Source organism: Schistocerca americana, chromosome 10 (genome assembly GCF_021461395.2).
Source record: "Schistocerca americana isolate TAMUIC-IGC-003095 chromosome 10, iqSchAmer2.1, whole genome shotgun sequence".
Taxonomy (NCBI): domain Eukaryota; kingdom Metazoa; phylum Arthropoda; class Insecta; order Orthoptera; family Acrididae; genus Schistocerca; species Schistocerca americana.
In genome coordinates, this window is record NC_060128.1 from 187,782,613 (window position 1) to 187,802,562 (window position 19,950).

The 19,950-nt window shown below is 43.7% G+C and overlaps 1 protein-coding gene across 2 annotated transcripts in view; it reads right to left on the minus strand.

Annotated features, from left to right (window-relative positions):
- The window catches only part of LOC124552443 (protein draper), a 406,470-nt gene extending 391,103 nt beyond the window's left edge, over nucleotides 1–15,367 (minus strand). For both annotated transcript variants that reach the window (XM_047126717.1, XM_047126716.1), the window contains exon 1: nucleotides 15,176–15,367. The gene's annotated coding sequence lies outside the window, so the exon portion shown is untranslated. The remainder of the gene's footprint in view (nucleotides 1–15,175) is intronic.
- Nucleotides 15,368–19,950: the final 4,583 nt, after the last annotated feature.

The following is a 19,950-nucleotide window of genomic DNA, read 5'->3' on the forward strand; positions in this document are numbered from 1 at the left end:
CGCCACTGTCCGATCAGGTGAATAATATTATCTTTTGTTGATGCGCGCGGGTGTTTGTTCGGGCGGTTTCTGCTTTATTGGGGCTCAACCATTCCTCTTTTGTCATCAGTCTACTGACTGGTTTGATGCGGCCCGCCACGAATTCCTTTCCTGTGCTAACCTCTTCACCTCAGAGTAGCACTTGCAACCTACGTCCTCAATTATTTGCTTGACGTATTCCAATCTCTGTCTTCCTCTACAGTTTTTGCCCTCTACAGCTCCCTCTAGTACCATGGAAGTCATTCCCTCATGTCTTAGCAGATGTCCTATCATCCTGTCCCTTCTCCTTATCAGTGTTTTCCACATATTCCTTTCCTCTCCGATTCTGCGTAGAACCTCCTCATTCCTTACCTTATCAGTCCACCTAATTTTCAACATTCGTCTGTAGCACCACATCTCAAATGCTTCGATTCTCTTCTGTTCCGGTTTTCCCACAGTCCATGTTTCACTCCCATACAATGCTGTACTCCAGACGTACATACTCAGAAATTTCTTCCTCAAATTAAGGCTGGTATTTGATATTAGTAGACTTCTCTTGGCCAGAAATGCCTTTTTTGCCATAGCGAGTCTGCTTTTGATGTTCTCCTTGCTCCGTCCGTCATTGGTTATCTTACTGCCTAGGTAGCAGAATTCATTAACTTCATTGACTTCGTGACCATCAATCCTGATGTTAAGTTTCTCGCTGTTCTCATTTCTATTACTTCTCATTACCTTCGTCTTTCTCCGATTTACTCTCAAACCATACTGTGTACTCATTAGACTGTTGATTCCGTTCAGCGGATCATTTAAGTCTTCTTCACTTTCACTCAGGATAGCAATGTCATCAGCGAATCGTGTCATTGATATCCTTCCACCTTGTATTTTAATTCCACTCCTGAACCTTTCTTTTATTTCCATCATTGCTTCTTCGATGTACAGATTGAAGAGTAGGGGTGAAAGGCTACAGCCTTGTCTTACACTCTTCTTAATACGAGCACTTCGTTCTTGATCGTTCACTCTTATTATTCCCTCTTGGTTGTTGTACATATTGTATATGACCCGTCTCTCCCTGTAGCTTACCCCTACTTTTTTCAGAATCTCGAACAGCTTGCACCATTTTATATTGTCGAACGCTTTTTCCAGGTCGACAAATCCTATGAAAGTGTCTTGATTTTTCTTTAGCCTTGCTTCCATTATTAGCCGTAACATCAGAATTGCCTCTCTCGTCCCTTTACTTTTCCTAAAGCCAAACTGATCGTCACCTAGCGCATTCTCAATTTTCTTTTCCATTCTTCTGTATATTATTCTTGTAAGCAGCTTCGATGCATGAGCTGTTAAGCTGATTGTGCGATAATTCTCGCACTTGTCAGCTCTTTCTTATGTTAGCATAAAGACGCCATTTCTCGTCACCAGCAACGATACGGCACAGGAAAGGTTCGGTGTTGCTCGCCAAGCAACTAGTGAGCATGGATTGATGTATGGCCACCCGCTGAATTTTGTTTCGCCTTAGACCATGCGGTAAACATACACCCGATTTTTGAACCTTCCCCACTGCATGCAAATGTCGAACGGTGGTGGGATGATCACAGTTCACCACATTTGCCACCTCTGGAGTGCACTGACTTGGATCGTTGTGCATTAATGCGTCAGAACGATCTTCGTCAGAGCCCGGAGGTCAGTTATGGAAAGAATTCCGCGCCTCAGACGGAGGTCTAGTTGCTGTAGGCTGCGGCTGTACTTCGCTCCCTGGTAAGCGGGCCGGAACAGCGGAAATCAAACCGTGTCGCCTGCCGCGGCTGAAAATAACTGCTTAAAGGCTTCTGTGCGCGCTGTGAAAGGTCTCATTCTGTCCACACGGCTCTTACCATTGCGATGCGTTAGGGCAAGGGAGAGGAGGGAGGAGGGGTGGGGGGGAGAGAGATGGTGAGAGGTATTTACGTGTGTACGATAAATCCCTTCCTTAGGAAATTTCCTTCCTTCATACCTCCTCTGTATTACCAAAGATAACGTGCATCTGATCTGTATGAAAATGACTGACTGTGCTGTGTGTAATCTGTGGCTAGTTGGACTCATTGTTGGAATATTCGCTTACGTATTGTTGGGCAACAGCGCGTAGAGTTGCGCAGTTGGAGGTGAGCCGCCAGCAGTGGTGGATGTGGGGAGAGAAATGGCGGAGTTTTGAAATTTGTAAGACTAGATGTCATGAACTGCTATATATATTATGACCTTTGAACACTATTAAGGTAAATACATTGTTTGTTCGCTATCAAAATCTTTCATTTGCTAACTATGCCTATCAGTAGTGAGAATCTTTCATTTAGCTGGCAGTATTGGCGCTCGCTGTATTGCGGTAGTTCAAGTAACGAAGATTTTTGTGAGGTAAGTGATTCATGAAAGGTATAGGTTATTGTTAGTCAGGGACACTTTTGTATAGATTATGGAAAGTCAGATTGGGCTGCGCTAAAGAAAAAAAGTGTGTGTTTAGTGGTGATCAGAATAAGTAAAGAGAGAAATGTCTGAGTACGTTCAGTTTTGCTGAGCTGTTTGAAAATCAAATAACTTTAGAGGTTTACCAGCACAGACATTTATAATTTTTCTAAGGGGCGTTGCAGATCTTGTTTGTACAAAACCAACAGTACACGTTGAGATGCCCAGTTGCTTCCGCCGCCCAGAGTGGATTGCGTAAGTCCTGAATAATGTTAACCAACCTGCAGTCGTCTACACTAATCGAATGTTATGACCACCGACTTACTATCGATATAAACCCAACCAGACGATAGCAGCGTACCCGGGGAGGAATGACTGCCAGTCAGACGCACGCACGGTAGACGAAGTATCGGTGGGCGTGTGGTCCCTGTGTAGAATGAGGAAGGCGCGCGATCCATCTGAGTTTGACCGAGGGCAGATTGTGATGGCCCGGACGCTTGGCACGACAATTTCGCAAACTGCACGATTGTCGGGTGTCCAAGGAGTGCTGTGATGTTTTCAACACGTGGCGAAACCGAGGTGAAACAACGTCAAGACGACGTGCGGTGGGGTGGTCACTCTTCATTACAGATGTCGGACGTCGTCGGCTGGGCAGGTTGGTAAAACTGGACAGGTGGGGACCAGTGGCGGAATCAATATCAGACTTCAGTGCTGGGCAGAGAACAAATTTGTCTGAACACACAGTGCACCGAACGCTCCTAACGGTGGGCCTCTGCAGGCGATGACCTCCGCGTGTGCCAATATTATTTGCACGATATCGGCAGCTACGACTGAAATTGGCACTGGACGTTAGCGCAGCATCAGAGCGTTGCACTGAATGGTTGCAGGCGACAAAACGAACTACGGTCGCCCAAATCGGCCACACAGGCTTGGCGAACTTCACGTCAGTCTCACCGCTGGTAGGAGATTCTGCCTACCAGGCTGCACATTGGAGACAGCCCTGTAACAGATGGCTTCCCCCTCACCACTCAGTGAGCCTTGTGGTGTGACACTTTCAGTTCAGCGTGTTTTGGCAACGTGTGTGTCATATATACCGATATCGGTGCAGCCCTCACTCTCGATGGAGATCTGCCCACCATCCTCACCGATGATTCCAGTGTTACAAGAGTGCTGACATTTCGTGAACTGAACTGTCAGGCCTCAGCCCTAAATTGGCGGGAAAGGGAGGCAGTCTCTGTCAACGCCCAAGAGACTGGCATGCTGACTTTTCGTCAGGGCGCTGACGACTATGATGTTGAACGTTTCTCACCTGAAATCATCGTCATCAATGGCCTGACACTTGAGCAATAGTCTAGGACAGATTTGCACGAATGTTTAGTCAGCGATCTCCTTTGAAGACCGGTTATGTTGTCCTAGCACGCTATCAATGAACGTAAATCCGCCACCCGCTTTACCTACTTTCGAATCTACGTGATCGTTCCATGGATTAAATAATTAATGACACGGAACTGAAGAGAATTGGGGAAAACGAAGCTTGAAGGGTAACTTGACTAAAAGAAAGGATCGACCGAGAAGTATCAAGGAACGATCAATTTGGTAATACAAAAGAATGCAGATGGTACAAAACTGTAGAGGGAACCAAGAGAAGAATGCAGTAAGCAAGTTCAAATGAGATGTGGGTTGCAATGGTTATTCCTAGATGAAGATGCTTGCACAGGATAGGATAGTGTGGGAGAGTTGAATCAAACCAGTGTTCGGACTGAACACCATAACAAATGGCTCTGAGCACTAAGGGACTTAACATCTGTGGTCATCAGTCCCCTAGAACTTAGAACTACTTAAACCTAACCAACCTAAGGACATCACACACATCCATGCCCGAGGCAGGATTCGAACCTGCGACCGTAGCGGTCACGCGGTTCCAGACTGAAGCGCCTAGAACTGAAACACCGTAACATCCGGATAGAACTATGATAAAAAGAAAAACGCCACTGAAGGCGATTTTTTAATTAAAATGTTATTTGACTTAAAAAGATCGTCAAGAGTATTGCCCACTGTATACAAGGTTTCTGGTTGGGATCGCGGGATGGTACACAGTTTTAACTGCCACGAAGTTTCAGTTTTCAGTCTTTTTTACGAAGAAGAGACAAAAAGAACAGTTTATAATTGTTTCCGGCTTATCAAGCTAAATCGTTCGCAATGCGCTTAAAAAAAACATCGTTGTACACCAGGTTCAAATTCAGAAACGTGCGTTTGTCGAGACACTGGCCTTAGATTCGGGAGGATGAACGCTTATGATTTGTCCACCCATCCTAATTCAGTTCTCCCTAAATCATTTCAGGCAAATGCCGGAGTGGTTCCTTCAAAAAGGCCACGGGATCCTTGGGCGAACATGTCAAAAACACTAGTAGTTGGTCGTACGTCGGCGAAGCCAACGAATGCCAACGCAAAATGAAGGTTGTGGTTTACAGGGTAATCCGGAGCGCAGTCCGAGGTATACATGCGTTCGCTATACAGCGCACGTTTTAGAAGTAATTAAGCTGCAAGGTAAATTCAGTAAAGCTGTACGGCGCTGGAGACAATTAGCGACAACACGCCGGTCGATTGAAGACGTCTTTAGGATTGCGGTGACGTGAGCCTCAAGGAATGAGCAACAGGTGTCGTCACTAACAACACGAAAACACTGACAAAACAAAAACCGTCAAACTAACTCGACGGCCGCGGGAATAGGGGATAATGGATGGGGGCGTTCTCGTTGCCAGCGCCTTCTTGAAAATATCACGCTACATTGACTGGACAGTTTCCACCAGTGATGTAAATCTAACTATGGAATGCAGCCTAAATGTATAAAAAAGATTTTCAGCGGACGTTTGCTGGCTTTGACCACACAGAACCAAAGTGTCATCTTATAACCTAAACCCGACCTCGGACTAGTTCCACAACAACATGAAACGACAGTACTGCAAAGTTCAATACACACGCCATCTGCACCAGAGCTATTTAAGTCCAGTAAACAACATGACTTAAGCCCACCACCACCACCCACAAAAACTAAACGACATACTGTAAATAAAACACACGAACGGTAGTTACAACCGAACCATACAGAAACATCAAAGGCGCTATCTACACAATATATGAGGCCACACTGTTGGCTCACTAGACACCGCAAGAATTTTGGTACATTTTCATACATCAACTGCATCAACGCTAATAGGAAGTGACAACGAATAAAAAATTGATATCCATATCACAATCGAACGTCATTCCCCAACCTAACCTTGGCCCCCGCAACGTTAGACACAAGCAATACTTTATATTCTTGAGAGCATTACTGATTGATTCTCGATAAATCTTCTATCAGTTTAGAAAAATACATACATAATTCAATTCTGTACAAGACAACATATAGTATCATTGATAACGATACACTATGTAACGGTTCGTATAAAACCGATTCTTTAAAACGCCTGTGTTTGCATATTAATCAGAAGCACGTATTATGTAACTTGGCAAATGTTTGAGTTTAGCGGCATTTGCTCTGCGTGTAACTACAAATTCTGATGATAAAAAGATCAGGAAATTAGATTAAATTACGTACTTCCATCCATTGATATATCGTTTCCCCTCTATCCAGCATCTGGTCAGGTTGGGGTATCAATGGTACTTCAACACTTTACTAAGTCTTTCCACCATTCTTCTTCCACAATTTGGTTCCATAGTAGGTTTCTACTCCTTACACTCATCTTTATTCTATCAGTTCATCTTGTTCTCGGTCTTCCTCTTGGCCTCTTGCCCTCAATCTTGAACTCCATCATTCTTCTTGGTATTCTTCCTCCTCCCATCCTCTTCACATGCCCAAACCATTTTAATCTATTCCTTTCTCAGTCAACTTCTCCACTCCAATTTCCTTCCTAACCTCTTCATTTTTCACTCTGTCTCTCCTCCTCTTCCCTAGCATACTTCTCAGAAACTTCATTTCAGTGGATCGTATCCTACTCTCCTCTCTTCTAGTCATAGTCCAAGTATCTGAGCCGTAAATTAGTATGGGTATGAAGTAAGTCTTGTACAGCACCAGCCTGCACCTCATTGGCAGTTCCCTTCCCCACACCGAGCCCTCACACACTAGTAAAATGTACTACTCTGTTGTATTATTTTGCTAATTTCTGTCTCCAAACGAGCATTCCCCATTAATACACTTACCAGATATTTAAAGTTGTCCACTATCTCAATATCCCGTCCGTTAATATGAATTTGTCCCTTGCCCTCTCTATCACGTCTGGTTACCAACATGGTCTTGCTTTTCTCCACACTATATTTCATTCCATATTTCTCGACCTTATCATTTAGGATGTGTATTTGTTCCCCACACTACAATATCATCCGCAAAGAGTGGTAGCATTCATAAAGGAAACAATACGAACAATAATAATCTCCGCTATCGACAGATTAGTCTTACTCTCTCACAGAATGGAGCAAAGTATGCAGTCATGAAACCATTTCCCTTGTGAATTGACGGTCCTTGGGGCAACAAAAGTTTTAAAAACAAATTGAAACCCTATCTGCTAGACCCTCTCGTCCTATTCTACATCTGAATTTCCGAATATATGCTGTATTTACCTAATATCGTGGCATATTAAGATTTAAAAAGAAATCCTGTTATGTAAATAGCCAGTATGAAGTCAAGCTTTCACGGAGAAAATAGACCTTGTTTGCAAACATACTGACACGTTGCAGATCGTGGAGAGTTGCTGGGAACATGCTTCATGGAACATGCAAAAAAGTAAGTTCCCGGCAAACACTTATCAAAGAAACTAACAGACATTCATTTACAGACAACAAGAAAAATCAGTCACAAACTCAGTGCCGCTGAACGACCTACGTCTGAAATTTGAGACCTCTCATATAGGATAATAGACAGAGCGATAGTTCGCGCTAGAACTGACAAGACGTGGCGTTAACTGAACCCGGAATCCACGACTGAGCTCCCTATAGCGAACACACGGTGCTAAAAAATGGCGATCACTTTATGCGCAGCAGTTATAAGATGTGGCCGGTCAGTGCGCAATTATACCGATGGAAATTAACCGTGGTTGGTGGCGACTAAGTCCGCAACAGCCGCTTTCACTCTTTCCTTGGAACAACTCTCTCCCCGCTAGCGTTCTAAGACATACCCAGCCCGCCCTGACGGCGCTTTCCTACTTTTGACGCACGACGCATTCACGATCACGCTCGTCCAGTGATCGGACTGGCTCGATCTTGCTGCGCGCGAGATACGCCAAACGGCCACCGGCGCAAAGCGGAAGGCCACGAAACCATCAACAGCTGCGCCTGTTTACTCACTCGCAAGCATCTGCGCGATGATACATCTGCGTGCAATCTGGACGCCAGGAAATTCCAAGGATTACACAAGAAGTCAGCGTGGTAAAAAAAAAAAAATACAGCCATCAACAGAGCGCAGTGTAACACACGTCCGTCTCCGTGCGCATAAGATGCGACCGAGGATAATACAAATTGAATGGCAATGCTGGTGCTCAGATAAATGGAGACACACGCTCGAATAAAATATAAAAGATAGGGACAATCACTATCTCCATAGGAAACGGTTGAAATTAATCTAAAAAGATTCCCGTAACGGTCGGGAAGATTTTATACAATGAAGAGGCATCTACACTGAAGAGCCAAAGAAAGTGATACACCTGCCTAATATCGCGTAGGGTACCCGCGAGCACGCAGAAGTGCCGCAACACGGCGTGACATGGGTTCGATGTATGTCTGAAGTAGTGCTGGAGGGAATTGACACCATGAATCCTGGAGGGCTGTCCATAAATCCGTAAGGGTACGTGGCAGGTGGACATCTCAGCTGAACAGCTCGTTGCAAGACACCCCAGATATGCTCAATAATGTTCATGTCTGGGGAGTTTGGTGGCCAGCGAAAGTTTTTCAACGCAGGAGAGTAGTCCTGGAGTCACTCTGTAGCAATTCTGGACCTCAGGGGTGTCGCACTATCCTGCTGGATTTGCCCAAATCCGACGGAATGCACAATAGACATGAATGGATAAAGGTGATCAGACAGGATGCTTACTTACCTGTCACCTGTCAGCGCAACATCTAGACCTATCAGGGGTTCCATATCACTCCAACTGCACACTCCCCAACACCACTGCAGAGTCTCCACCAGCTTAACACTACACTGCCGACATGCATGGTCCACGGATTCATGAGGTTGTCTCCATACCCGTACACGTCCATCCGCTCGATACAATTTGAAACGAGACTCGTCCGACCAGGCAACATTTTTCCACTCATCAACAGTCCAATGTCTGTGTTGACGGGCCCAGGCGAGGCGTAAAGCTCCGAGTCGTGCAGCCTTCAAGGGTACACGAGTGGGCCTTCGGCTCCGAAAGCCCATATCGATGACGTTTCGTTGAATGGTTCGCACGCTGACACTTGATGGCCCAGCATTGGAATCTGCAGCAGTCTGCGAAATGAATGCACTTCTGTCACGTTGAATGATTCTCTTCAGTCGTCGTTGGTCCCGTTCTTGCAGGATCTTTTTCCGGCCGCAGCGATGTGGGAGATTTGACGTTTTACGAGATTCCTGAAATTCGTGGTACACTCTTGCAATGGTCGTACGGGAAAATTCCCACTTCATCGCTACCTGGGAGACGCTGTGTCCCATCGCTCATGCGTCGACTATAATACCACGTTCAAACTCGCTTAAATCGTGATAGCCTGCCATTGTAGCAGCAGTAACCGATCTAGCAACTGCGCCAGACACTTGTTGTCTTGTATATGCGTCGCCGACCGCAGCGCCGTATTCTGCCTGTTTACATCTCTCTGTACTTGAATACGCATGCCTGTACCAGTTTCTTTGGCGCTTCAGTGTTTATTTAGAAATCAATCACGACGTTGTTTACTCTCCTCTTTTCTATACAGGGCTAAGCATTTATAACTGTTTTTGGAAATACCTGGAAGACTACAAATCGGATTATAAAAAGGTTGTAACAAAAGTTGTTAGCCTCAATGGGGGGACATCCAGTGATACTAGGCTCGACCCCTTAACCGACCAATCCCAATGGAGACGGAAGGGAGGTCAACTCCGAAATCTTAAATAATGAGTCCCTTTTTTTATTGTGGGTTCTGATTCTTAGGGAAATAGTACGTAACCTTTGTATTTAACACTTTTTCGTCGCGAAAAATCAAAGCAGCTGAAAAACATTAAGCAAATGTTCGAAACGGCACAATTTTCTGCGATACCTTTTTATTGCACACATATTACAAAAACTGTGCCTGTGTCCGTGTTCCACATCTCCTCCTAAACCACTGGACCGATTTCAACCAAGCTTGGTACACATGTCCCTTACTGTCAGGCATCAATCTGTGTCAGGATAAGAACCAGCAACCCATTACAGCTCAGGAGATATTAAGACATAAACACTGCGATGTGGTAATAACTGCAGTATTGTGCGTGACGTTTAAAGTTATCATTTCTTTGCTGCTAACACTATTCCCAATATATTTTGTAGACAGTATCCACGTATGCCACTGAGTGTATCACAGTACGACACACAGTTCAGCAGGTATGACGTCACAAACAGTGAGGTCCGTCAAAAGCTGCATCATCATGCATGGAGTTTTAAATCATTTACTCTCCAGCCTGAGGAAATCCATTGACACCTGGCAGCTTTCCATTGTTACCAATCGTCACTTGTAGAGCTATGATGAGGCTTTGTGATAGAGACGTTTACAGAATCACGTTGCAGACACACAAAGAAGCCGCGCCCAGCTTACAGAAACTGTTTAGGATATTACACTAAAAAAGCAGCTCATTTTTTGCTTTCGTTTCTGGCAGAATGAATATCCGGACAATGTCTGTCAGATAGTTCGTTGATAAACGAACCAATGAATTTTTGCAACTACTTTCCATTTCACGTACGCGTGTGAAAGAAATTACACCAATAATGTCGACAAAGTTGTGTGTTATGTTCTGGAGAATCTAGTTTTTTTGTTGTAAAACCGACTTATCATTAAATATTTTAGAACAACTGCCTCTCTGAACCCCTGGAATCTTAAGATGATGTGTCTTTCTGGAGACACTATAATATTTCAACAATTTTTAACCCATTTTCATTTTTTGTCGGTTTCAGCGGCACCTATTACGCAACCAAAAATGATAAAACAGTAGTTAGTATTGTATACAGGAGAATCCGAATCCACAACAAAAAATGGGGGGTTCCTATTTAAGATTTCAAAGTCGACTCCCCTCTCCTGTTCCCTGCAGGTGGTCTAGGGGAGTCCAGTTTGGTGTCACTGTAGGCTCCCCTTCGAGACGAACAACTTTTATTACACCCTTTTCTTAATCCGATTTGTAGTTTTCCACAAATTTCCTAAGACGGATTTAAATGTCTTACTGTGTATTTCCTCAAAGAGTACCTCTAAGCTATGCAGTAGAAACGTTCCTTTTCGAACAAGGAATCAGTAAGACGTGTGTATCCATAAACTAGGAATGGTAAATATGAAATGTGTATACTTTCTCCTTATATACAAATAATCCTGCTGCTGCTTGCTCCTTTTTTTTTTTTTACCTCCAGGTACTTTGGATAGACATGCAGCCAATAAATGAGGTGGCCAGAGTGTAAGATAGTGAAGACCAGGGAGTGCATAGTGCACATTGTGAAAATGTGAAGGTAAGTCAGTATCTCGTAATCCTGCGGCTCCATAGCTCATAAGCATTTGTTAAAGGACATCTTGCTGAAGATCATAAGCTGTATGTACGAGGTGTATTCAGAAAGTAAGGTCTCATATGCTGAAATGGAAATCACTTTGAAAATCCTATGGAACTTTGTACAGATGTTTTAGACAGTGTCTTAAGTGTGCCTGTCGATCGCTTCACATCGTGTAGAAATACATGAAAGAACAGTGTCTCCCGCCTAGTATGTGCATCTGGTGAGAGATCTCGCCTGACGCTATGCAGCCTACATAACACAAATGTCACGCGTTACTTTCTCAGCCGCATTCTGCAGGGGCAGTAAAGACGCATCTGTAGCGTATCTGAAGGGAAGTGTGTGATCACCCACAACACAGTCCTTAATTGGCTCCCTCCGTTGTTCATCTCTGCTCACATGAACCGCTGGCTAAACATTTTGGCACAAACAACGAAAGGCAGACCAGTGTAGAGAATTGGCGGGAAGCGCAGGCGGTTGCTTTCTGTGACGAGGGTATTGGAAAGTCTGTACAACGACACGACAAATGTCTAAGTCGGAGCGACGACTGTTTAGGGGGGTAGCCGGGAGGTTTGGCTGACTGTTGCGTAAAAAAATATTTATTTTCACTGTGGTTTTCATTTCGCGCCGGTCGGACCTTACTTTCGGAACAGCCCTCGTAAAATATGTAACTGTCGGACTGGTATTCGAGCACAAGGCTCGTCTGTGGCGCACGTCCATACCACATGGCGCGCATTTCAGTTATAGTACCTCTGAAGACGAATGTGTGAATTCGAGCATACACCAAAGCGTGACTACTTACGTTTTTATCTTAACCAGTCTTTGTTAAGGATATATTAGTTTGCACTTGCGTATTCACCTAATTGTAATTAAATCAACTATTGACTGAATTAAGATATGTCTGCGTTGTGTTATATGTACAAATATAACTGAAATCGTGAAAGCCAGTGCAACATCTCTACAACAGAAATTGACTACAAATGAAATAACGAACGAATAAAAAAACAAATGATTTGACTCAGGGAAGACGTAGATCATGTATCTTCGTTTATGACAAAAAGCACGATAAGCTCCCAAGGCACAGACAGAGTGCATAATGTCGAGATTAGCAGACCACAGATTGGAACCTGTTAGTGAGTATAGGCGTAATATTTCGTTTCAAACCCTCTCCAGCGACTCCACATAGCAACAGGTGGGCAGGAGACACTGAAGATCATACCGAGCTGCACATATACGAGTACAGCGTGTTTAGATGGACAGTGTGTTTAACAAAAATTACACCGACAAACTTCGAATGAATGTAGAAGGTGTCTCGAGGAACAAAATGAGGATAGGAACCTGTGTCCGGAAACGTCATTCAACGACGCTACGAAGTGTCGAAATTATAGACGCAGGCAGGGCAATTCCGTGATGACAGTACACACTTTCGGGGATGATGGAGTCGGATAAATGTGTCAATTTGAAGTACGGCACCTGGTCTCGAAACGAACGAGTCGAAAGTTACAAGCGAAAATCGGTTGTGGGAATGGAATACATGAACCGGCATCCTGTTTGCTAAGATTGAATGGTAGGTGACTTTCAGAAGTAGTACTATGGACCAAAACAAGAACAAAAGTGTCCAGTAAACAAGAGCTCTAAAATGCATACCCGGGGAGCTATTAGGACGTGCTCATCTTCGCTACTGTGAAACACATCTCGTCTATTGAACAAATGTTTGTAGCGGTTAATGTATGAATTTTAGAGCTCACGTTCGGTAGACATTTTTTCCTTGTTTTGGTCTACAGTACCACCTCTGAAAGTTGCCTAGCGATATATCGGTAGCAAAAGTACCGTACATCAGATCTGTTGTCAGAGGTATCACAAAGATTTTCCGACTAGTTAGTTTCCGGACAATGCTTCTTTATATCAAATTGATACATTTATCTTTCTGCGTCATCCCTGGAAGCTTGAAGCATTCGACGCTCTGCAGCGTCGTTGAATGACGTTTCCGGACACAGGATCCTATCCTAATTTTGTTTCTGAAGACGCACCACAACCCCTCGAAGTTCGTCGGTGCAATTCTGAAACACTATGCACATTAGTTGTCCCTTGTTTCTCTTGTCTGTCTGAATCACACTCCATCTTAAAGAATTGTTACTTTTATTGAGAAAGCGTACTCAGCAAATACTGCATACGTAACACATTCCTGTGTTCTGATTGTTAACAGGCAGGAATTGAGGCAGTGGCGGAAGCAAGGGCTTGAGGGCAGACCGTGAGTCGTGCTTGGATGGGTCATTCGGTCGAGAAACCCAAAGGTCCTGGGTTCGAGTCTCGGTCTGTACAGTATTAATCTGCTAGGAGGCAGTATCAGATAAATAACATTTGTTGCCTTTGAATGTGGTGTACAAGTTACTTACTACACTTAGGCCTTCTTTTACGTGTTTTGAAGAAGAGGAAAAAAATCCACGTCAACACAAACACCGTGAGTAAACTGTGCCACATGTTATACCTACAGAACAACTACTGATAATGCTGTGTCAATAATAGCGAAACGCATCTGAATGCGAAGAACTAATCACCTATTTACCTAAAAAACGACACACAATCTACAAACAACACTCATCAAAACAAAACTGTATCACTCTAGATCCCAATGATGATGCCTTAAAGTGAAAATGGCGAAACACGTCTGGGAGAAATAAATTACAGTGAAGCAAGAAAGAACGGTTTTTATTTACAAACAAATATACCTGTGCTTGTTGCGGAGGATGACAACGCAAACAAAATCAAACTATGTATACCTGTCATTGCCCGTAATTTGACACAACGCTTCATCACTCTTACAGATGGATAAATACTTAGATCGTGTGTTGAGAAACGTAATTAAATTACCCAGAGGACATTCCTTGTCAAGTAAGAAGTAACTGATTACACCTCTGGACAGAACACTGCGTCATCCTTTAGGTTACGTTATTACCGTACTTGCGTAACTTTCGAGACAAAGACGCACATTTGCGTAGAGAACAGCTAATGATTTGCCACCACACAGACGGTAAAGCCCACGAAATAATGAAACAGAGATCTGTTTCGCCATGATGTTAAACCTGTGTGTTTTTAGCACTAGAGAAAATAAAATTTCACAACGCAAGAAGGTATTCGAAGCGACAGTGTTGCCTGCACGACTTCTTTACCAAAGGTATTCTTTGTTTGTTTACACACCTCCCACAAAAATCGCCACAAAGCGTATAGTGGCACATTTATCACTGACACTTGCAGCTACTTGCTCTATTAAGATCGACAAGAACCGCGCCATCTGTGCATAGGCGTGTGAAATGGGTCAAATGTGTGGCAGATGTGCGTCAAAGCATCTCCTTGACAGTAAGCGAACGTACTGACGTATCGGGGCACTTAAATGTAACCGGGGCGGTCCTATTCATTACTACAAATTCCTACTTCGCTTCACATATTCGCTGTCTTACTTCTACGCTTGGGAAGCAGGGAGTTGCTTTCCCTAATTTACAATTACAACTAATCTAAACACTTTATTAAATAACAAGAAAACTATTTAAAAATTTTAGACTCAACTGGCTACTTCGTATTTTTTTTTTTTTTTTTTTTTTTGAATGGTATAAATTTGCCCCTTTTCGTTGCTACTGTTATAATGAAACCATTCTTTCATTTTTTGTTTTCACTGTGCAGTTATTCTTCACTTGTTACAGGTAATGCTTTCAATTAGACTCACGAACTGTACTTTTCCCTTTAACAGGAATTGCATATGAAGTAAAAGAATGATTTAATAACAACGGCGAGAGTGGCAAAAGTCATTTATGACGGCTTTGGACTACGTTTCAACTAAAATACATGACCACTCCCCGCAGTTTTCAAACCGGCCGTTATCGTTATTCGTAGGAGATTGCAATAAAGGCGGAAGCTACTCAGAATGATCCTTGTATCTGGAGTTTTATCTCCTACGCTTGCACGACGTCAAAAAGACCGCTGTTTGTAATCGTGGAATTGCGACTCACCGAGAAAGTTAACGCGCTGCTCCCTCCGTCTGCTGGTGTCCGTATCCCTCAGAAGCGCCAGCTCTTCGCTCGTGGAAAACACACACACACGATCACGACAACAATCACACCCACGACCAGCGGACACACGCGCGGTCAGAGGACTGCTGGGCGTCGCACTCACACAACCCACCACCCGTTCCCATCGCAGGTCGGACGCTGACTGAGCGGCAGCTCGGCAGCTGGTCCCCCCACCTCCGCTCCTCTCCCCACCACACCGCCGCTCCTCAGCCAAACAGCGTGCAGCGTCAGCTGTGACGTCACAGCGGACGCGGCGCAGGGAGAGCCTGCCAGCGGGCCGGGACAGGAATTCTCTCTCGCAACAGGGCCGGTTTGTCTCCCCTGCGGCGGCCAAGCGAGTGGTTGTCATGGAAACACCTGCAGCTTCACCGGCCGACGCGGCGTCAATGGAATGCAGGGGGAGACGAACGCTCCGTAATACAACCACGTCTACCGGGCAGGGATGGGGAAAAACGTACCGCTTAAACCAATGACGGTATTTTAGTTCTCAGTTACCGGTATTTTTTGGTTGGTCTCGATTATAACGGATGTTTTTATTTATTTCTAATAACCGAGTAAAAACCCGAAATATCAGTTAGCCATAAGAGCGGCGCTAAGATTTTTCATTTTTAAATAATCCGTCTTTGAACAAATAAATTTTATTCAAAAATTTGCACTGGTTTGAAATATTACGTTATTACACGTAGAAAAACCATCAGTACTATTTTGCTAACAGTACCGACAGAAAAGAGCAAAGAACGCTGGGTACAGCAGTGCTGAGACATTAATGTTCCTGTCGCCGTGTGTCGTGGCTTAAGAAACTCGTGCACGTGCAGTCCGCAAGACTCCCCCCCCGCCTGATTGGTTCAAACAGCTCTGAGCACTATGGGACTTAACTGCTGAGGTCATCAGCTCCCTAGCCGGCCGAAGTGGCCGTGCGGTTAAAGGCGCTGCAGTCTGGAACCGCAAGACCGCTACGGTCGCAGGTTCGAATCCTGCCTCGGGCATGGATGTTTGTGATGTCCTTAGGTTAGTTAGGTTTAACTAGTTCTAAGTTCTAGGGGACTAATGACCTCAGCAGTTGAGTCCCATAGTGCTCAGAGCCATTTGCACCATCAGCCCCCTAGAACTTAGACCTACTTAACCAAGGACATCACACACATCCATGCCCGAGGCAGGATTCGAACCTGCGACCGTAGCAGTCGCACGGTTCCAGACTGTAGCGACTAGAACCGTTCGACCACTCCGGCCGGCGCCCCCACCTGGTCTGCACCGTAGTTTCCGCATATCGTCGCCGCACATCCGTTGTATTGCAGAATGGCACCAACCGTGAACTGGAAGTGACGTAGTAAGAATAAAATACACTGCTTCATTTGCTTTGAAAGATTGAAGAGTGTCTGTCGTTTCTACGAAATAATAGAAGAGGAAGGAAATTATGGTAATAATAATAAGTTAAAAACTTAATTCGTTCATAGTATAAAATGAAAACAGAAAATAGCTGTTCTGCTGTCTGCATAACATGGCTTTATCTTGAAACCTTCCCGTCTCCTCTATACAGGGTGTTACAAAAAGGTATGGCCATACTTTCAGGAAACATTCCTCACACACAACGAAAGAAAATATGTTATGTGGACATGCGTCCAGAAACGCTTACTTTCCATGTTAGAGCTCATTTTATTACTTCTCTTCAAATCACATTAATCATGGAATGGAAACACAAAGCAACGGAACGTACCAGCGTGACTTCAAACACTTTGTTACAGGAAATGTTCATAATGTCCTCCGTTAGCGAGGATACATGCATCCACCCTCCGTCGCATGGAATCCCTGATGCGCTGATGCAGCCCTGGAGAATGGCGTATTGTATCACAGCCGTCCACAATACGAGCACGAAGAGTCTCCACATTTGGTACCGGGGTTGCGTAGACAAGAGCTTTCAAATGCCCCCATAAATGAAAGTCAAGAGGGTTGAGGTCAGGAGAGCGTGGAGGTCAGGAGAGCGTGGAGGCCATGGAATTGGTCCGCCTCTACCAATCCATCGGTCACCGAATCTGTTGTTGAGAAGCGTACGAACACTTCGAGTGAAATGTGCAGGAGCTCCATCGTGCATGAACCACGTGTTGTGTCGTACTTGTAAAGGCACATGTTCTAGCAGCACAGGTAGAGTATCCCGTATGAAATCATGATAACGTGCTCCATTGAGCGTAGGTGGAAGAACATACTGACGGCACTAAAATGAGCTCTAACATGGAAATTAAGCGTTTCCGGACACATGTCCACATAACCTCTTTTCTTTATTTGTGTGTGAGGAATGTTTCCTGTAAGTTTGGCCGTACCTTTTTGTAACACCCTGTATATCTCTTTTGTTACGCAATAACCGTCTCCTCTATATCTCTTTTGTTACTTAAACTTCCCTTCTACAATAATCTATGGAACCTTCCCTTTGGATTTCTACCTCTTGCTTAATAATAACAAATGAAATTTTCCCTTTGAAATTAATTCTCTTTCTCAACCTTCCCATACAAATTTAAATGCTGGTTATTAAAAGTTATTTTCTGATTATTGCGACGAAACATAGAATGTGTCGTTGTCGTGGCCCTCAGTCGTTACCTGCAATAACCCAAAACTGTTCCTTACCTTTTTTACTGTTACTGGATCGCCGTCTGACTGCTACATCGAACTGCGGCATGAATATACTTACTCTGTTTTACTATACTCTATTAACTGCTGGTGGGCTTTCATAATAAGTGGCTGTATTTATTACCAAAGCTGACGTCATTCTTTAATAGCAAAGCTGACGTTATTCTTTAATTAATTTGACTGAGGTTACGTAATTCATACTTTTTCTTGACAACAATAAAATTTTGCAAAGTTTTACGTTGAAGGTTTTTGGGATGCATTATAATCAGAAATGCAATATTGCTGGCAAAAATTAATTATATTCTGAATGAAATGATTTTACAAACGTTCAAATGGGACTTACTTTTTACAATAATCTTACAACTAGCATTGCGCAAACATACCTTCAGTAGTCTTGAGTTTCTCAAAAAAATAATTCAATAATATTAGTTCCTCTTATGATAATAGCAAGCTGATGTCTCTCTATATCCGCTTATAATCTCCTGTAAATCATAACTGGTGGCTGGCAGGCACACCGCTCCTCTCAACCTCTCGCTTCAGACCTGCTACCGACTCGCTTGACATCTCGCTTACTACTGACTTCCTACGAACGCTAAGTGCGGTCTCTCCTGCCAACAATGCTTTCTGGTGCAGACAATCCCTGCTACCATTACAAAATGTATCAATGCGCGGTCTTTCCCGTTCTTTTCTTAAAATGTATCCATACGCGGTCTCTCCCGCCCTTTTTAACATTATATCAATCTGCTGTCTCTCTTGCCGCCGGCCGAAGTGGCCGTGCTGTTCTGGGCGCTGCAGTCTGGAACCGCGAGACCGCTAAGGTCGCAGGTTCGAATCCTGCCTCGGGCATGGATGTGTGTGATGTCCTTAGGTTAGTTAGGTTTAACTAGTTCTAAGTTCTAGGGGACTAATGACCTCAGAAGTTAAGTCCCATAGTGCTCAGAGCCATTTGAACCATTTGAACCATCTCTCTTGCCAACAATACTTTGGCGCAGACATTCCCTGATACCACAATTATTTCCAACATGACAAATATTAATTATTCCTACTTAATCCTATTAATAAAATATAAACATCTTTCATAAATTGTTGTTTGGCAATAGAAATATACACGTCTTACAATCTGCTTATAGCCCCTGCAAACGGACAAATTCCCACGGAAAACAATTCTTTAAACTCAGTTTTCACCTTTTAGCACAGACTATTTGTACTCTCCAAATACTGGTATGATCCCCGATTAAAACATGTTTTCTAAGCAGAGTTTCAAAAAACTAAAACCAACGGGAGAATATTTTTTTTCAACCACTCATCACTCTCGAGAAAAGCAGCTGACGATGGACGGAAGCAGTTTTCTTGTATTTGACGTTTCAGCTTAATAATTTGATTCTATGTAACTTGAAACTGAGGGAGTCAAAGTTTTCCAGTCTTTGTTCGATTTATAAATTTTTACAGGAAAAAAGCAGCACTACAGAAACGAATTTCGGTTATTTCAGAAACCGGTTATATTGAGTGGTTTTAACAATCTGGTTAATACGGCGTGGAAAAAAAAAGATATAAGCGGAAATCGGTTGTTTCAGCGATAACCGCGATCTCTATATCGTAATCAACAGAGAAAACTGATACGGCTGAACGTTGTCATTGTTGTTGTTCTGGTATTGAAGTCTGAGCTATTTCTCTTTCGGGTATGTTTACGAAGGAAGAGATGCTCTACTCTTCACTTATTTCAGTTGTGACCTGTAAAACTGGAACTAGCCATCAAAAACGTCGTTGTTGTATTCTTCAGTCCGGAGACTGGTTTGATGCAGCTCTCCGTGCTACTCTATCCCGTCCAAACTTCTTCATCATCACGGATAACTACTGCAGGCTACATCCCTTTGGAGCTGGTTACTGTATTCATATCTTGGTCTCCCTTTACAACGTTTAACCCACACATGTTCCCTCCAGTACTAAACTGATGAATCGTTGATGTCTCAGAGTGTGTTCTATCAATTGAACCGTTCTTTTAATAAAGTTGTGCCTCAAATTTCTTGTCTCCCCATCAGCTACGTCATCTAACCATTTGATCTTCAGCAGTCTTCTGTAGCACCACTTTCTCTTTT